Genomic DNA, 21,264 nt, shown 5'->3' with positions numbered 1-21,264 from the left:
TTATTTTTAGATTTACTTCCCTGGCTCTTTGTAACAGACAGATGTGTTTGTGGTCATGATCTTCAACAAATTCCACCATCGTGTCTGTGTCCCTATACCAGAATGTCCTCACAAATGATGCCTGTAAGTCCTGTTAGTATGTCTTCTGGTGGCGTTGATGTTCTTCCACTGCTACGGGGATCCAATGTGGCACACTCACCCATGTGTACCTACCTGTTGGTGTCCAAAAACAGTGAGGTAGCTGCTTTCCTGATCAGTAACCCTTGCCAAATCCATTTGTGATAAGTTTTATAAACCTCTCAGGGTTGCAGCCAGGAAGGGGCTAATGGCCAGAAGAGTAACTTCCCCAGCTGTGACTAAGTGGCTGACTAGCAACAGTTGGGATAAAATGGTGGCACTGAGTCAGAGAGGGGTGGCTGACAATAAGGCTGAGGACTGTCTCAAGGAAGATCCTCAGCAGTAGCCTGGTAAGACATTTCCCAAGGAACAGACACAAAAACTTGCCTCAGGGAGTGGAGGTAAGATTGCTGGGTCATATTGAAAGGGACACTTCTTTCACTTCTGTTGCTTCTCCAGATTCTTGATTACAGTTGTTGAAGAGATACCTTTCACATATAAGATTGCTGCCGGCTTGAAAATGCTTAAGCATTTTCACTTTTGCAAAAGCACTTCTAGGATTTTGAATGGGTTCTCCTGGCCTGCAGCTGATATATCTATCTTGGTATTCATGACAGCCTTTTGCCCATTAGCTCTAACAGTGTGGCTTCTCTTATTTGTTTTCCTTTTTAGCCGGGCCTGTTACAATATCATAGTTTCCCCCATTTGGATCTAAAGAGTGCCCTGTTGCTAAGCATGTCCCCTTCTTTGCCTATTTGTTTTGGATGAGGAATCTGGTATGCTACAGTGATTATTATGTTGTATTTAGATTTTGTTTTCTTTCTTTTTTGCAATATTTCTAGTGTTTCATTTTGCATAATTGCAAGAGCTGACTCACTTCTGACACAATGTACTCTATCTTCACATTCACAGTCAAGACAGTGCAATATTCAGGTTTTAATCCTTCTTCCACCTCATCAAGTGCTTCATGAAAGCAGAGTTCTCTAAATTCTTATATATAATTATACTATATTTCCCCCGTATGGTTACAGCATGCCAATAACATGGCAGATCCATTGTTCTTCCCCTTAAGCTTCCTCCCACTCTCCAACCTCAGAGCCCCAGGAGCGGGCTTCCAAAGAAGCAAGGGAGAAGCAAGAATGGTGTCTATAATGCCCACCGCCCTATAGACACAGGGTTAAGTTGTTTGGAAGAGGTGCTAAAGGGGGCACTGATGGTGCGAATTCACTTCAAAAACTGTTGTTCATATTTGTCCTTATGGTGGCCATGTTGAAGTTATTATTTAGAAGACAAGTCCCTCTGAGGGCTGCTGAAACTTTAAGGCATCCCTGGAAGCCAGTGTGAGTATTTTTTAAGTATTTTTTATATTTTAATAGTTTTTTAAGGTCAGGCTTGACAAAGCCCTGGCTGGGATGATTTAATTGGGGATTGGTCCTGCTTTGAGCAGGAGGTTGGACTAGATGACCTCCTGAGGTCCCTTCCAACCCTGATATTCTATGATTCTATGATTCTATTGCTTATGCTTAGCTCAGAAGACAACACTAGTTTGACCAAGAATAGCTTTTCCATTTCGAAATAGGTATTTTAAAAATTGAGTCAGCCCCACCATCATTTTCTGCTGCTGTGATTGAGCCACTGCCACAGATCCAATTTTGAAAATGTCTCCATGAAGAACAAAACTACCTATTTAAAAATAAATGATTCTACTTATAGCCAATTTTTGATGTAGGCTGTAAGTAGAATAAACCCTGTTTTGTTTTGTTTTTTTTCTTCCCTCAAGTTGCTGGTTTCTCTCTTCAGGGAAACTTCAAAATAATAAACCACAACCATTTCAAAGGCAAAAAGGTGGCTTGTCTAGGGCTAATGCTGAGACAGAAAGTGTAGGCTTCCTCTGAATGGGAAAGAGGAGTTAGGATGCTATGAACCCTACAGCTTTCAGTGTTTTTATTAATGTGTTTAGGGTCTTTTGTATATGAATTTTATACCCACATGAAAGGTGCTACTATTGACAGCCTTGGAGATTGTAGTTTTCTATCTATCCATCTTTAAGAAGTTAAATATATTGTAAATAAAAACAGAAAATAATTTAAAAATGAGTTTTAAAATTATATTGAGGGAGTATACTTAGTGGCTGCTGCCGAGGACAGGAGATCTAGGGTATGCCTCTGTTGCCACTAAAGTGCAGTCCAGAGAACAGAAGAGACCTGACTCCCAGACCTAAATTCTTGCCCCATGACCATGCTCCCACCAATTGCAGTTATTCTTTACAGTAACAATCTGGAGATGTTTCTGACATTTAAAGGACCCTGTCAGCACTCTTCATCTCTATTTATTAACCAGGTGGAGTGTGGGGTTTGTGAAGCCAAATCTGCTCCTAAATTTTATTTTCCATCAGGACAGCATAACATGCTGCCAGGAAATGTCAGTCAGCTGACAGTTCGGAATCCTTTTTAAACACTACCAGGCGTACTTCTCCATTTCTAATTTCATGAAGTGCAAATATGGGCAGTCAGCACTGACTTTCACTTTTGTGTATATGAGTGAGATCACCTAAATGATTTTAACTTACATGCTAGCTATTTGTATCCCTGGAAGTCTATATACTGTTTTCAAAAGTGTGAAATATTCTGTCACTAAAAGATTAATTTCTGAAATTGTGAAAAAAGTTCCTAAGGGTCACTTTTGGTTTTGCAAGCTCATGTTTTGCTGTGCAGATATAATTTTTAATTAAAAGCTTTAGCAACTATTGTTCGTTCATGTTCTGCAATGGCAAGCTGGGATTCTCACTGTTCAAATAATGACACATAACTGGAAAAATAAAAATAATTAATAATCTGTTTACTACACTGGTAATTATAAATGATTAATGGAGAGCTTTTTCTGAACTGATTGAATGTAAGTCAATCCTAATTAATTTCCATCACAGATTCATCACACATGAATAAATCAACAGCTTACATTGTTGGATTTTTCTTTCTTGCAGTTTTCCTGTATACACGTGGATGGATTTCTGTGCACTTTTAGCTAATGCTGTCAATAGAAGTTAAATAAGTTGAGCTGTGCAGAAACCTGAATTTCCATTTTCATGTCAAATTCTGTGATTTCAAAATTTGTTTTTGTTCTGAATCAGAATAAACCCAAATTTTGAAATTTCCTGTGAAACAATTAAAAATAACAAACCAACCCTGTTTTGGGGGGGCCAATTAAAATGTTTTGTTTCGAGTTGAACTTTATTTTGTTATATGATATTAAAATTTTATAATATCCTTCCCTCCACCTTGATGTGGTGGGAAAGTTTGTGTTTTCCCAAGAGCTATGTGGTAGGAGTTTTAACTCCTGATAGGGCCACTCAAGTCAGACAGGTCAAAGGGTAGAGACCAGATCAAAAGCAGTCCACTGACCCTCCAGGTTGGGAGTTGTGCAATGTGCCGATATCCTATCTTTGTGTTTAAAAAAACAACCCACAATAAGTTATAGACACGCAACAAGGTAGCCATTCCAGCAAACACCATGATAGCGGTGGCAGACCCTTGTCTATCCCCTAAGTGAAAAGGATTTAGATTTAGATTCAGAATATAATATGTAATATAAATTTTGAAAATGAAAAGTCATAATATTTAGTTCTGTTAAGTACTGAGTTACTGCAAGGAAACGTATGCTTTTTCTGGATGATCCAGAGTGAGGAAGTACCAAAAAAATTTTTATAAGAAAACCTGTTCTGCAGTTTTATCCAGTCAGTTTTCCCCTTTTGCAGACCAAATATCTATCTATAGATCCCATCTCCATTCTATAGTACCTGAGACCATATTAAAGGTATGGTAGCTTTTAAATCTGTAGTACGGTACTCTAACATTCCATAATTATTAATATACAGCAAGAATATACAATTGTAAAGTTGGAACAGACTGCTAGATTTCATAAGCTTCCACTGTAATATCATAAGGTATTTTTCCATATCCTTATTAGCTTAGTGTTGTGTTACTTTTGTGTGAATATCTAATTCACTTTCCACAACTAAAAATAAATGGACAGAGTGAATGAAGCACATACTTGTAAACCATTAATTTAGCTGCTAGAAGTCGTTAAACCCAGGTAATAACTAACTTACACTGAAAGTGCAACCAGTGCTCCTGCTATATATGCACAGAGCAAGAACAAACAACAAAGTTTCAGGCTTAATTAAATTACATGAACGTAAAGAGGTAAGACTGAATGATTCAATGGCCAGTCAAATTAATGTATTCACCCTGGTACTGCAAGAGTGCAGTATGTAAGTTTCCCTCCTCTCTCTCTTCCATCTCCCTCACTCACAATAAAACAGGAGTTTGGGGTGGTGATCAGAGGCAAGCAATCAGTCTTGGCCTACACGTATGAGGTGCTTGGTGTCATCAGGAGACTAGAGAGACAGAAGGACAACACAGAACCAGATATGAAAGTATTAATAGCACTATAGGAAGATGTATTCATAGGAAATAAGTACCTCCCAGTAACTTACAAGGTACAGTTAAAAGAAGATGCAGGAGGTGTGGTACATGCTATGTGAAAAGTTCCACAAACCTTAAGGAACAGTCTAGAAGAAGGGCTACAAAATGTGACAGCAAATGGTATCATTCTGCAGTAATAAGCTCCTTGTAGTGAGGAAAAGACTGGGAAGGTATAATCAGACAAAATACCATAATAAAGGAGAAAAGTTGTCTTCCACAGTTGGAAAACAAAGACTCAATGAGACTTTGGCTAGATGGGCACTGGCTCGTCAAAGCTACAGTGATCCAGAAGGAGTCACTTCACTTATACTCATTGATCACAGATGAAGGCAAAATTCTTATAAAGGAGTCAAACGCATTCGCTCGAGATATCTGACAACTTGGCGTAGACTAGTGAGGTGGTAGAAGCCATACAAACAGAAAACAATTCAATAACTAACCCTGTTATTGACTGAGACTGAACTGTCTGCAATAGACATGCCTGCAGCAGATCAAGAAGATTGCTGAAATACCTTGAGAAACTGATCGAGAGATATTGTTGTGTAAGAGCAACCTGAAGGATTGCTCAACAAGTTATTGTATTTGTAATAGCTTTTTAGTTTCATTTAATTGTGTTTTAGTTCACTAAAGAAATTTAGAAAGGGATCTAAAATAGGGAAGATGTGCTAGAGATTAAGTCCTCCAGGAATTGCAGAGATGCCATACTTCCAGTGTTCTATGGATGCAATCTCTGGTCTCCTAGGACACACTTCCTGCAGGGAAGGGTAAACACCTTTAAATCCCGCCTGGCCAGAGGAAAAACCCTTTCACCTGTAAAGGGTTAAGAAACTAAGATAACCTTGCTGGCACCTGACCAAAATGACCAATGAGGAGACAAGATACTTTCAAAGCTGGAGGGGGGGTTGGGGAAACAAAGGGTTCTCTCTGTCTGTGTGATGCTTTTGCCGGGACCAGAGCAGGAATGCAGGTCAGAACTCCTGTAAAGGGTTAGTAAGCAATCTAGGTAGATATGCGTTAGATTCTGTTTTTTTAAATGGCTGATAAAATATGCTGTGCTGAATGGGATGTATATTCCTGTTTTTGTGTCTTTTTGTAACTTAAGGTTTTGCCTAGAGGGATTCTCTGTTTTGAATCTGACTACTCTGTAAGGTATTTCCCTTCCTGATTTTTACAGAGGTTTTTCTTTTACTTTTTCTTTAATTAAAATTCTCTTTTTAGAACCTGATTGCTTTTTCATTGTTCTTAAGATCCAAGGGTTTGGGTCTGTGTTTACCTATGCAAATTGGTGAGGATTATTATCAAGCCTTCCCCAGGAAAGGGGGTGTAGTGCTTGGAGGGGGATATCTGGGGGGCGGGGGGAAAGCCGTTTCCAAGGGGGCACTTCCCCTGTTGTTTTTGTTAGACACTTTGGTGGTGGCAGCATAAGATCCAGGGACAAAAGGTAAAACAGTTTGTACCTTGGGAAAGTTTTAACCTAAGCTGGTAAAAATAAACTCAGGGGGTCTTTCATGCAGGTCCCCACATCTGTACCCTAGAGTTCAGAGTGGGGAAAGAAACTTGACAAGGGCAGTTGGAGCTTGCAGCTCTACACAGTAGCAGAAACTTCTGTTACCTCATCTATGAACAGGAAGTATGTACAGAATAAAGGGTTGATCTGGACACTAGCCTATTAATCAGTAAGATTACTACAGATGCCTCCACTCAGTGGGCGTGGCTGTAAAGCTTCTCCATAATCACTGTTGCCACCAAAAGGGTTGGGATAGTTTCTGTTTCCCCTTGCCCACATTAGGCCTGCTTATTCAGGTTTTATACAGTTTTCCTGAATTTGCCTCACAGTGAAACCATAGATAAGCTTGAAACTAAAAGCTCAAAATTAACATTTCCAGCAAATATATCTAAACCTCTAGTCGTGATTGTTCAAACATTTTTGTTGAATAGTCAGACTGAAGCAGATTAAAGTTTTCTAATATAGCTTGTCTTCCACATTCACAGGTCACCAAATAAATTACAGCACGCTGAGCAGGCAGAGTTGACATTGCATCACACAAACAAACCACATTGCTAGTGGCAATTTTTTTGCATTCTGAACTTTATTATGGAGTAAGAAGTCAGATTTCCATCTCAATTTTATTTTAGAATTGATAAAAATAATATAGGAAACAAGTTTAAAATATAACTTTTTCAAAATATATATTCAGATCTACATTTTGACTAGTGACTAGTGATTGTGGCTGCATTGATATTTGGGTGCCAAACCTGACAAAAGGAGACTGATTTTTCCAAAGGTATATTCTCAGCACTCCCTGAAAAAAAAGGTCTCTTTAAGGTGTCTCCAACTGGAAATCAAAAATCGAGACACATCAAAATTTAGGCCTTGAAGTCAGTAAGAATATTTGTTACACTTTGAAAAATTAATTGTATAAAAAAATAATTGGGAGAAAAATGGTGGTTCTCCTTTAAGGGGCAATTAGTAACTGAGTTTCCAACTAGTGGTGTTTTCCCACCTGGATATCACATGTATAATCCCAGACATTTCCATTCTAACGTGGTTTGCACCTCCTGAATCCGATAAAGGGCAAACTAGATAGGTTGCTCATGTCTCTGAGTAGCTGTCCCACCATCTTTGGGCGCTCAAGCATTGTGCTCTTTATCCCCTTTATGTTGCGCTTCTTGTGCGGAGGTGGGGCAAAGGTGATGGTGGGTCCCATGCGGATGGTTGGGATAACTGGCCAACTGGCTGTTTCTCTCCCTGTGTGGGGAAGGAATTTATAAATAACGGTTCCCTGAAATGGCACATTCTTGTTCCCAGGGAACTGGAAGTGTTCCATTTGTTCCCACTCTCTCACACCTTCTGCTTCAGTGGTTTGTGCCTGTTGAGAAATGTTTGTGTGGGGTAAGGACAGATAGGATTGCCATCTCATTCCTTGTCAGGGTCTCAACAACATGTGTTGGATAACAGTGATTGTGATATTGAGGGCTGGGAAGAATGGTCTCTTGACAATCAAAATAAGGTCTTCTTTCCCTTCCATAGTGCACTGAATTGTCCTGGGGAATGTCTAGGAAGACGCAATTAGGTTTTTCTCTTTTTTTTTCTTTTCTTTATGGCTTGTGGACTCCTCTGTGCTAACCCCAAGTGCTTTTGTTTTGCTTGTAACCTTTAAGTTGAACCTCAATAAACTATTCTTGATGCTTAATCCTTATTTGCTTTTTTTAAATCTAGCAATAGTCTGAGTTTCCAGATGTGTTTTCTTTCTTTTTGTTTTAATAAAATTTACCTTTTTAAGAACAGGTTTGGATTTTTGTGTCCTGAGAGGTTTGTACGCATATTGTTTAATTAGCTGGTGGCAACAGCTGATTTCCTTTGGTTTTGTTTTTCAGCTCTTCCCCAGAATGGGCTTGAGGATACCACACAGGAAAGAATTCCCAAATGCACCTTCCTGGGTCCTCAAAAGAGTTTTGCACTTGGGTGTGGCAACATCTACCCATCCAAGGTCAGAGAAAAGCTATAACCTTGGGAGTTTAATACAAGCCTGGAGTGGCCAGTATTAATTTTTAGAATCCTTGAGGGTCCCCACCTTCTGCACTCAAAGCGCCAGACTGGGGAATCAGCCTTGACACTTCCATATTCTAACATTGGGGGGGGGAGAGTGGAAAGGGACAAAAATACAAATGTAGCAACCATCAACTTGAGTGTCCATCTCTCTTAGTCAAATGAAGATTATCTTTCAGATGACTGTTGGGGTAGCCTCCCAGACCTCTTCTACTCAGTTCCCCCAAGAACTCAATTCAACTCCAGTCTTGTCACTCAAGTTCCTTTATTTGGCATACAGCAAAGCTACCCTGAGTTTATCAGACTCAAATGTAGCAGTTGAGTGGGTATACCACACATCCAAAATTATACAGCAAACCTCTTCCTTTGTTTGTATTTACACATTATAGTGCATAGAATCACAGAATATCAGGGTTGGAAGGGACCTCAGGAGGTCATCTAGTCCAACAATCTCCAATTTTTGTCCCAGATCCCTAAATGGCCCCCTCAAGGATTGAACTCACAACCCTGGGTTTAGCAGGCCAATGCTCAAACCACTGAGCTATCCCTCCCCACAAAGTGCACTTACTATACATTTCATCATATTTTGGGGGTTGGCTGGATCACTTTGTAGGACCCAGTCCCTGTACAGCATGCTCTGTCCATGTACAACTTACCCTTTACCTCATTTTATGTTCCAGGCTTATCTTACCCATTGTTATGTTGCCCATTATAAATGATTCCCTGGGTGTTCACCCTTAGCTAGTGTATACCTTATATTTCCAGTCTGCTGATCTATTTACCTCCCTAAACATGTCCCTCAAGAAATGAGGCCTCACCCATATCCACTTACTCATATCGAGACAGGCCTACAATCACTTATAAGTTTTGCTAAATGTATTCAACAAAAATGTGAAATCAAAATATACAAGCTATAGATAACCTTTATCTTTTGATCAGTCTGAATAGTCAGAGAGAAACAGACATCTGTAACTGACATTTATGATCTGCCTATCTTATGGTTATACACAAGGAGGACTTGCATCTCAAAGCTGTCATTCAGGAAAAAGAGATTAATGCAGCATTTCTTTGTATTGTTTTTCCCCTGCATGCTCTCATAACTGTGTTAATTCCCTTTTAAAGCATTTATAGATTTCCCCCCCCAACCTTTGCCTTTTGTCCCCCACAGCATCATTAATGTGTTACTAGCTTCTCAATTACTTTTCATAAACCTAAAGGCTCCAAGTCACCCAGAAAATTATGCTTCCAACTCTATCAGATACTTTACCATTATCGCGCATAGAAAACTTTCCCAAACTGTAGGTGTATACTTATAGTAAATTACGGACAAAAACAGTATTCAATATTTCTAACTCACCATTAAGATTATTGTTTTTCAGCACATACTGTGGCTCTTAGAATCAATGATACTAACATAAGCAGTCCAGCAACTCTGTAAGTATTTGTTTCATTATCATTTCAGCAAATACTAAGATATTTTCAAGGTACAATATGCATCCAAAATTATTAACCTTGGTTTTATGCAACTTTTTGGAGCAACAGATTATTGCCTAGGTTCTGTTAGCCCCAAGGCCTTGATCCTGTAAGCCATTCCTTGGCTTAATGATAGGAAGGATGGTCTAGTGTTAAAGCAGTAGCATAGAATTTGGCAAATGTGGGTTCCCGTTCCTGCTCTACCACAGACTTCCTCTGTGGCTATTGGCAAGTCACTTAATGTCTCTATGCCTCAGCTCCCCATCTGTAAAATGGGGGAAATAGAATTTGCCAGTAATTGTTGTCACAATTTAAAGATTGTGAAGTGCTCAGGTACGGCCATAAGGGGCCCATGTAGGTACTTAGATTACTGCCTAAATTCTATTCTCCATCACAGCCCTGATCCTGTTAAGTGTTCCCTGTGAACAGACCCCTACATACATGAGGCACAAGGGTCCACATGCACAGAACAGCTTGCAGGATCAGGATTCAAGAGAACATGCTAAAAGGTAAAAGTATATCAAAATGATATACAACTACATGGATTCTCAAATATGAGAGAGACCATGTGGGCGAGGTAATATCTATTATTGGAACATCTTCTGTTGGTGGAAGGGACAAGATTGCAAGCTACACAGAGGTCAGGAAGAACTCTGTAAAGCTCAGAAACTCTTGTCCCTTCCACCAGTGGAAGTTGGCCCAATAACAGATATTACCTAATCCACCTTTTGTCTCTTTCATATCCTGGGACCAACCCAGCTGCAACAGTGTAATTCCCAAATATAACATTTTACAGTTTTAAAATATGGTCTGGTTTTAGAGAGCATATTACCAAAACATACATTTTATTAATATATATATATAATGTGCCTATTACAAGACTACAGCAAACAAAATCCAATCACATATTGTCAAAATAATACAATTTGTTAAAAGGTGAGGAGAGATGAAATATTAGTGTTCTGTTTATTATGCCTCAGCTTTTCTCCTTCTCTCCTTTTTGCCTCATAATCATAGGACCCAAATGACAAGCTATAGAAACTACTGTATCAAAAAGAAAAGGAGTACTTGTGGCACCTTAGAGACTAACCAATTTATTTGAGCATAAGCTTTCGGCTCAAGTACTCCTTTTCTTTTTGAGAATACAGACTAACACGGCTGTTACTCTGAAACCTGTCATTACTGTATCAAAGACCTCTTCCCCTTTGGCAGGCTTCACTGGCAATTGTACTGGCAGCTTTGCAGATGGCTCTGGGTTTGTCAAAGAGTAATCTGTTGAGTTGATGGATAGGATGTCTGGCACCCTTGAAAATGATTTCTTTTATTTTCTGTTCATAATATCTTAATTCCTTCAATACACTTTTATCTGGAATGTATACATTTATTATTTAAAATAAAAACAATATGTGGAAGGTTTCTGCTTTCTAGCCACAGGAAAATCCAGAAATAGTGCACTTCATTTGGCAAAAAAAAAGGGTAATATGGAAAAAAAATTGTAGTTTTTCAGTTTCCTAGAACAAAATACTACTTACCTGACTCACACAAAATACTCCAGTTGAGGTCAGTGTGATTACTCATGTAAATAAGAGAAGCAGAATTCAGCTTCTGATATTATGGAAATGTAGAAAAGCTTCCTATTTTATGTGTCTGAAACATTACAGAAAGTCAGTTATAATACCCTTTATCATCAATTTAAACTATATTGTCTATGAAATGATGTAACAGGAATCAGTGAGAGGTGACACACGGACCGGGGGGGGACATGTTTATATGTGAGTTCCAGACCCAGAAATTCTTTTTGCGTGCGCGCACACGCACACACACTCCCCCCCCCTCACATGCACCCGCCCCACACGCCTTTCTCTCTTCCCCATTTCTCCCCCCCCCCATAGATGTCAGCAGGGATTTTGCATGTACTGCACACCTGAACTGAGGATCATGTCCAATCATCTGATGAACCAATGCCTTAGCTAAATTGTGACAAGTATTTAGTGATAGTCTGTAAGAATCTTGTATTTCTGCACTATTCACAAGTGATGGAGCTCAAGCTATTTATAGAGTTTCTGGGCTAAACTGCCTTTCAGTTACATTCTGTATCCACACTGACGTTAATAAGCTTGCGGAGGTGAAAGTGAGGAAAGAATGAGATCTTGTATTTTAAATGAATGACAAGAAATTCATTATCCCCAAAACTTGACAGTAGAACAAAAACAATTATGTAAAGATTCAGACTTAGTGCCTTCATCTACCATACCATGTTGTATTTAAAGAACCTAATTTCATTTTATTTTGTTAGAAGAAATGCAGCAGCGGGTAGATGGTTTTGCTTTAAAGAAAATACTAACTAGCTTTGAAAGTACTGTATATGGTAGCTTTTAATCTCTTTGCATGATCCAATAGATAATTGCTAAATTTACTCCTCCTTTTCAATTCTATCGCATTTAAAAACAATAGAAAATAATTATTGCCTCCTTACATAGCAGTCTAAAATAATTGAACTTTGTAGAATTTTTTTTTTGAGGGGAGAGTGTTATTTATTTTATTGGGTTTACATACTATCTTGAAAGTGAAAATGTTAACTTTTTTACGCTTCTGAGAAATGCAAACTTTGGCAACTGTATTAAAACATTCCATTGCAAGCTACTTTTCACAGTCAGCTTGGCATTTCTTACTTAAACAAAATCCCTGGATTCAACTATATCTTCAAAGTTTGTCTGCTAGCAGAGACCAACACTGAAATAAGTTTATATTGATTTTTTTTTTAAATTTAAACTTTTTTTTTTAATGGAGCTGAACCACAATAAAACAATTGTATCTGGTGAACATCATTAGGGAATAGCTTTGTTCTGAAGACAGAAAACAATTCTGCAGTAGAAGGTAAATTTAGAGGTAGAGATGGACCAGAAGAAAAGTTTGCCACCAACCAGTAGCTCCAGGGATAAGGCCACCTTTGCTCTCCAGAAGTAGACCACCATTGAAATCAGTGGGCCTCTGGGTGGGAGAAAGGGTCCACCTGGGTATAGTGACTTGTTGTTGAGGGGCTATTCACAGCAGTACTTGAAAAACTGTCTTGGAGCTTTGTTGAACCTGATTTTATATAGAAAAAATGTTTCAGCTTTTACCAAAAATGTTTACACATTCCCATTGTTTTGCTTAATAATTAACAAATAAGTAGTGATTTGTTGGTATTCTACATATCCAGGGCTCTGGCCTATGTTGGAACTGGTGTTGAATCACTGTCTCCCAAGGGACTTTCCAAGTGCACAAGGGGGTGAACTAACATTAACACCTGCATACCTGGGTTTGCGCACACTTCCCTCTGCAAGCCTGAGTTTGCAGATGGATGCACTCCTGGGAGCTCAAGGGGGCAAGCAGTTCCGGTATGTGAGGGGAGTGTGAGGTCTGCAATTGTAGCAGTCTGCTGCACCCAAATAAAAGCACAAGCACATGTAGTATGTTTAAAAAAAGTAAAAAAAAAAAAAAATGCATGCGGATTTTGACCCTGGGGAGAAGAATGGAAAAGGAACTGAATGAGACAGATCCAGTTCGCATTGCTTAATGGATCACTGGCACTAAGATACCATTAAGAGAAGAACCTAATATAAGAACCAATTAGAATCAAAAGGCGAAGGAGGCTTCTTGCATCTTACCCCTTTCCTGGAGCAATTGGTCACAGTCTGGCTCTATCAACTAGAAGTCAGTTTTAAGCCCTTGTGAAAACTTCCTAGGCTGACACACCAGAGCAGCACAGTCTTAAGCTTTATGGAGGTCACCCTGGAATAACCTTTGGGAACAAGCAGGCCACCATATCACAGTAAAATTATAAACCCAGGTGGCTTGTAATGAGCAGTTGTCTTTAATGGAGTGTTTCTAAGCAGAACTGAAAATTAGGGGAAAGGCTTTTTTGGATATTTCAGGACTGGAAACACCCCAAGTGCTTTGCAGATCCAAAAGGTTTCAGCAGTTTTGGAATAAGCAATCTCACTTTTTGATGCTAAACTGAAGGCAAACCACCACATCCTCTTTTTTTTTTTTTAAGGTTCACCTAGGATTTTGCCATTCCATCCCTTGGACACAGCAACATTATTGTGGAGACATCTGGTTGTAAAAAGAGAGGTTGTTTTCTTTCTTTTTTTCCCATTTTTAAACTATACGTATTAAAAATTCTGCATCTGTGGATTTATTTTTCTAGATATGTGATAGCCTGTCTGTCAATGTCTCAGATTTACAATGAGAAAGTAATTCTTGGAATTATTTAGATTCTTTTTCTCTTAATGCTATAAGATGTTTGAAAATCTCTGAGCATAAAGCTTTTGCACTTTTAAAACCAATGGAAACTACCTAACACAGAAATGACCTGATAGGGACCTTTGAATCATAGTAATCTTTCTAAAAATGTCTTCACATTATACTTAGTACAATCAGAAATTAGGTCTGTGGGAATAATAAAGAAATGATGCAAGTCTGTGGAGAGATCTGCTGAGTACTGTTTAGTTTAAAGTTATGAAAATACATTAGAACAAATAGTTTAAGCATTAAGGTTTCCATATTATGAGATGACCATGCTATTAAAATTATTAAAATATCAAATGAGAAATGTAATTTTTTTTCCATGCATCTCAGTGCTTCCCCACATACTGAGAAAATTAACAAGAAAACAGGAAGAGCAGTTATATTCCTTTTGGCTTTAAGGCAGCTCACAAGAAGAGTGAGTGAATAGGGTGGAAGGGAGTATGCAGTAGGAAGATGATTATGCAGGAGGATGTTTAAGGAGACTGAGAGTTGAGGAATATGCAAGGTGAACTTGACCAAAAAACACAGATAGCTAGATGGAGCAAGGTAAAATAATTAAGGTAAAGGAGACATAAGGCAAAGGAGAAAAACAAGTGGCTGACAGTGATGAGAGAAAAGATGAAGGAAAATGGTACGGCCTCCACTGAGAACAAATTAAAACCAAACCAAATGACCAGCATTCAGAGCTATGCCTGATTGTAAGGCTTATTTTGGGGTGGGAGGAGATACTTGAGAGCAAAGTGGTTCATCACCATAACCTCTTTATATTTGGATAATATCTTTTCCATAGCAACTCACATATCTATATGTCACTTGTATGGCTCCATCCTCAAACATTAGATTAATAGCGTTTAAATTAGAGCTGGGCATACATCAAACATCTGAAGGCTCAGTTCTGATCAGAATCAGAAAGTCTGAATGCTTATTACAAGTTTATGTGAGATATCTGTAACTTTTGGGTACATTCCCCTTCTTGCAATTTCAAGCAAAAGCTGGGACCCCAGCTCCCTCCCTGCAAGCATCCTCAAAGAATTCCGTGTTTCTGAGATCCCAGCAAGTATGCCAGCCCCATTACTAGACCTCGGAATATTTCAGCTGTGAGCAAAAGTTTAGGTTCATTCATCTGAATCAGCTGCCCACTTCCTAAAATCTGGTGTACCCGGTAGCATTAAATTAGCTGTTGAGGGAATACCTACAGGTAGTCTAGCATATTGTGTGACTACTTTCTCTGTCCATCTCTCCATCTCTCACTGATGTCTATGCTACATCTAGTGATGTGACCTGTGCTTTCACCTTCCACACAGAAATGCTGCTTTGTTTCCTCTTGCTGTTCATAGTAGTCATATCTTGGGGTAACAACACCTCATAATTATTGATAGTGCAATAATGACACTCTATGAATTGTCTCTCAGCATATGCTTAACTTGTAAGCTCTTGGAGGCGGAGGGAGTCTTTTTGTTTTTATGTATGTACGGTGCCTGGTACAATGGGGCCCTAACCCCTGAGTGGGGCTACTAGGTGCTACTGCAAATAAATGATCATTGGTAGAGTTTTTGAAAGACGTTACTTATTTTGATGATGCCACACCCTAATGGGTCAGTGTACAGATATTGTCAGCATTCTGGTAAGAATTATCAGACACACAAGAACCAAAGTCTCAGATACCTTTAAAATGTCTTCCCCCTTAAAATGATTGCTTTGTTTAGAGTATGTTTTTCTATAATAAAAAGAGAAGTGCAACATATCAACAGATTTTTGTTTTTTACTGAAAGAAAATAAACCCCTCATAATAGGGTTTTAAAATGCTGTTTTAAATTATCAAACAAATATATTCAGTTTCAGTGGAGATGCTGATTGCACAGACAAAAAATAACAATTGGATATCTTTTTTTTTTTTTTTAGCAGACACATACACACTTTGTACTTTAAAAGATTTTACTTTAGCTGGTACACTGGAATGAATTTGGTTTCATCTTTACTATTGTCAGTGAGAATCTTAAAAAAGAAGACACATAGCTGCACAAAAGTAGACTGAGAATTTATTATAAAACAAAAGTGTGAAGTTAATTCCCCAAATGGATCTGAGAACATATTTTCATCATTGACAGCAGAGTTGTGGGTTTGTATGCATGATAGTGTTATGCTGAGAGGTTCTGGTGACTGCTTGAATCACAAACTTCTTTGAGATTGGTGTGAATGCACCCTTCAATTAACATAACTGTCAGGCTGAGTTCATCAGAAGCCCTCCCCTCAACCAAAGGGGGTTGTGAACCCACTCAGGAGTTGGGGGTGGGTGGGCAACAGAGGGGGTTTTGCTGACACGGGTGTGTGTGTGAGAGAGAGAGAGAGAGAGAGAGAATGAAACAGGGGGTGGGGAGGAGAGAGAGAATACACAGCACAAAGAGAGAGAGGTAGACGCAAAAATCAATAAAGCCAACCAGTAATCTGTGAGCACAATGGGTATGTCTATAAAACACACTAAGCCCAGGTTCAGATTCAGGTTTGAGTACAAGTCCCCCTTCTTTCCACACATAAATTAAGAACATAAGGATAGCCATACTGGCTTAGACCAAAGGTCCATCTAGCCCAGTAACCTCAATAGCGCTGGAATAGTTTTTGGAGTGGGGGTGCTGAGCAACACCTCCCCAACCCTTGCTGCCCCCTAGAGCTGAGACCAGTGGCCAGAACCCCGCATGTGGGGCTGACGGCCGGGCAGGATCCTGGGTCTGGCAATGGAGGCTGCTTATCCCTCACACAGGGCCACCTGTTGGGCAGCACCCTGGGACCAACAGCTGAGCAGAACCCTGGGCCAGCAGCAGAGCCCCTGGGCAGCAGCAGGCCCAGTGGCCAGGACCCCAGGTGGCAGGGGCATGGGCTGGGATGTCGGGCGCAAAACCTGGGGGTGCTTCAGCACTCCCCACACCCCTACATCCCATGCCTATGTGTATCCTCTTTTCCAGCAGTGGCCAATGCCAGGTGCTCCAGAGGGAATGAACAGAACAGATAATCATGAAGTGATCCATCCCCTGTTGTCTATTCCCAGCTTCTGGCAAACAGAGGCTGGGAACACCATACCTGTCCATCCTAGCTAATAGCCATTGATGGACCTATCCTCCATGAATTTATCTAGTTCTTTTTTGAACCCTGCTGTAGTCTTGGCCTTCACAACAACCTCTGGCAAAGACTTCCACATGTTGACTGTGCATTTGTGTGAAGCAATATTTCCTTTTTTTGGTTTGTTTTAAACCAGCTGCCTATTATTTCATTTGGTGCTCCCTAGTTCTTGTGTTATGAGAAGGAGTACATAACACTTTCTTATTTACTTTCTCCACACCAGTCATGTTTTTACAGACCTCTGTCATATCCCCCTTAGTCATATCTTTTCCAAGCTGAAAAGTCCCTATTTTATTAATCTCTCCTCATATGGGAGCTGTTCCATAGCCCTAATAATTTTATTGTCCTTTTCTGAACCTTTTCCAATTCCAATATATCTTTTTTTGAGATGGAGCAACCACATCTGCACACAGTATTCAAGATGTGGGCATACCACAGATTTATATAGAGGTAATATGATATTGTCTGTCTTATTATCTATCCCTTTCCTTATGATTCCCTAATGATTTATTTAGTCTGACTTGGGCCCAGAACCCCTCTTGAGTGGGGCCCATGGACCCTGCTATGGAGGTGAATCATATCTCAAGTCCCACTGTGATGAGTATCATAGCCTGGCTCTAGTCTGGGTTGCAAGCTTCTGCCAGCACTATCCCACAATCCTCTGGGGCTCTATTTCCTGGCCATTTGATTCCAAAACTTGCCATTAGCTTCCCAGAAGCTGGAATCAACCTCCTGGTTCACATGCAGCGGCTCAGCGTTTAACCCTTCATTTCCATGTGGACGACTAATCTGGAAACAACACAATCAACACTAACATGTATCTGCTATGGCCAGCATTAAGAAGTCGTCCAGCATCAAGCATGATGTTAGTTGGCCAGAGGAACACAGCCAGATTCTGGTGAGGTAAGCAAGATGTGTGACTTCAGAAAACATGAAAGATGATCATGTGTATAAAACTATATATCCAAGTATCTGGAGGCTTTGGGGATCAACTGGACAGCAGATCAATGCAGAGAGCAGATCAAGCAGCTGAAGACAAACTTCCACAAAGTCAAGAATGCTAATGGCACTTCTGGGAACTCCTTGTCTTCCTGCCTCCTATGAGGAATTCATCTAGAAATGGGAACTGCACGGAAGTACAGTGACTTTTTGCTGAATGAGAATGTCGACTTTATAAGCCCCCCATCACAGGCACCCCTAGAGGAGAGCCAGCTGTTGGATGAAGGGCAAGATGTGACCCTGATAACCAGAGATACTATGCCATAGGAGCAGCTACAGCATATCCTAGATGCGTACGTGGAGGCCCTATGTGGGGACAGCTCTGGGGAACAGACTATGGCAGAACCAGCATCAGAACAAGTGCTGAAGCTGGAGTCAGGTAATTATCTGCCACCGTGTTTGTTTTTATTAATGTATGGACTGGAGGGATTTCTGGCTTATAAACCTATTTAGTTATTTAATACAATCCCAGGATTTCTGTGTTATTCCATTCAGGCTGGAACCCTCATCATTCCCCCACAAACCTCCCCCCTGCACCCACCACCGCACCATGTGTCAATGTGGGATTCAAAATGGATACTATGAAAAGAGGAACAAAGTTAAACAAGTGGCTATCATGAAATTTTAATAGTTCCTCACTGACTGGTATACGTGTGGGTGGTGCTCCACAATTCATAGCCTCGCGTACCCCTCCCATGTAATTCAGCTCACCTTCAAAATTGACTCTGCACACAACATTCACATTGCCTGTGACCTGAGTCCCCAACAACCTGGCTGTTATGATTCTAAACAAGTCTGGAGTGTGTATTTGGTGCATTGTTTGTTTGCTTTACTGAATAAGTTCAAAACTGCAGTAGAGGGTTAAATCATAGAATATCAGGGTTGGAAGGGACCTCAGGAGGTCATCTAGTCCAACCCCCTGCTCAAAGCAGGACCAATCCCCAATTTTTGCCCCAGATCCCTAAATGGCCCCCTCAAGGATTGAACTCACAACCCTGGGTTTAGCAGGCCAGTGCTGCAAACCACTAAGCTATCCCTCCCCCTACTTTGTAGTATGTCTCTGTTAGGACTTCCAATGGGTGGCATGGAGGCAGGGTGCTGGCAAGGAGGCTGTAGTGCATCTCCATGTTAATTCAGTATCTTGTTAATTTTGCCTTTGCTGGCAGGTGATGAAAGCAAACTTCTTACTGAGTAGGAACTCCAGACATTCTGTTACCTTCCAGCACAGGGCATACTTATTAAGGCCACCTTGGCAACTCACGAGCTCCCTCCATGCAATGATGTGTTGTTCAATAACTAGATCCGCACAGACACACCCCTGGAACCCCGACCTGGGATATTCTATCTACTACCCAAGATCCATAAACCTGGAAATCCTGGGCGCCCCATCATCTCAGGCATTGGCACCCTGACAGCAGGATTGTCTGGCTATGTAGACTCCCTCCTCAGGCCCTACGCTACCAGCACTCCCAGCTACCTTCGAGACACCACTGACTTCCTGAGGAAACTTCAATCCATCGGTGATCTTCCTGATAACACCATCCTGGCCACTATGGATGTAGAAGCCCTCTACACCAACATTCCACACAAAGATGGACTACAAGCCGTCAAGAACACTATCCCCGATAATGCCACGGCTAACCTGGTAGCTGAACATTGTGACTTTGTCCTTACCCATAACTACTTCACATTTGGGGACAATGTATACCTTCAGATCAGCGGCACTGCTATGGGTACCCGCATGGCCCCACAGTATGCCAACATTTTTATGGCTGATTTAGAACAACGCTTCCTCAGCTCTCGTCCCCTAAAGCCCCTACTCTACTTGCGCTATATTGATGACATCTTCATCATCTGGACCCATGGAAAAGAAGCCCTTGAGGAATTCCACCATGATTTCAACAATTTCCATCCCACCACCAACCTCAGCCTGGTCCAGTCCACACAAGAGATCCACTTCCTGGACACTACAGTGCTAATAAACAATGGTCACATAAACACCACCCTATACCGGAAACCTACTGACCGCTATTCCTACCTGCATATCTCCAGCTTTCACCCTGACCACACCACACGATCCATCGTCTACAGCCAAGCTCTGCGATACAACCGCATTTGCTCCAACCCCTCAGACAGAGACAAACACCTACAAGATCTCTGTCAAGCTTTCTTACAACTACAATACCCACCTGCAGAAGTAAAGAAACAGATTGATAGAGCCAGAAGAGTTCCCAGAAGTTACCTACTACAGGACAGGCCTAACAAAGAAAATAACAGAACGCCACTAGCCGTCACTTTCAGCCCCCAACTAAAACCCCTCCAACGCATTATTAAGGATCTACAACCTATCCTAAAGGATGACCCAACACTCTCACAAATCTTGGGAGACAGGCCAGTCCTTGCCTACAGACAGCCCCACAACCTGAAGCAAATACTCACCAACAACCACATACCACACAACAGAACCACTAACCCAGGAACTTATCCTTGCAACAAAGCCCGTTGCCAATTGTGCCCACATATCTATTCAGGGGACACCATCACAGGGCCTAATAACATCAGCCACACTATCAGAGGCTCGTTCACCTGCACATCCACCAATGTGATATATGCCATCATGGGCCAGCAATGCCCCTCTGCCATGTACATTGGTCAAACTGGACAGTCTCTACGTAAAAGAATAAATGGACACAAATCAGATGTCAAGAATTATAACATTCATAAACCAGTCGGAGAACACTTCAATCTCTCTGGTCACGCAATCACAGACATGAAGGTCGCTATCTTAAAACAAAAAAAACTTCAAATCCAGACTCCAGCGAGAAACTGCTGAATTGGAATTCATTTGCAAATTGGATACTATTAATTTAGGCTTAAATAGAGACTGGGAGTGGCTAAGTCATTATGCAAGGTAGCCTGTTTCCTCTTGTTTTTTCCTATCCCCTCCCCCAGATGTTCTGGTTTAACTTGGATTTAAACTTGAAGAGTGGTCAGTTTGGATGAGCTATTACCAGCAGGAGAGTGAGTTTGTGTGTGTATGGGGGTGGGGGGGATGTGATAAAACCTGGATTTGTGCAGGAAATAGCCCAACTTGATTGTCATGCACATTGTGTAAAGAGTTGTCACTTTGGATGGGCTATCACCAGCAGGAGAGTGAATTTGTGTGGTGGGGTGGAGGGTGAGAAAACCTGGATTTGTGCTGGAAATGGCCCACCTGATGATCACTTTAGATAA

The sequence above is a fragment of the Lepidochelys kempii genome, chromosome 3 (genome assembly GCF_965140265.1).
Source record: "Lepidochelys kempii isolate rLepKem1 chromosome 3, rLepKem1.hap2, whole genome shotgun sequence".
Classification (NCBI taxonomy): Eukaryota; Metazoa; Chordata; order Testudines; family Cheloniidae; genus Lepidochelys; species Lepidochelys kempii.
Note: the sequence above shows the minus strand (reverse complement) of the source record.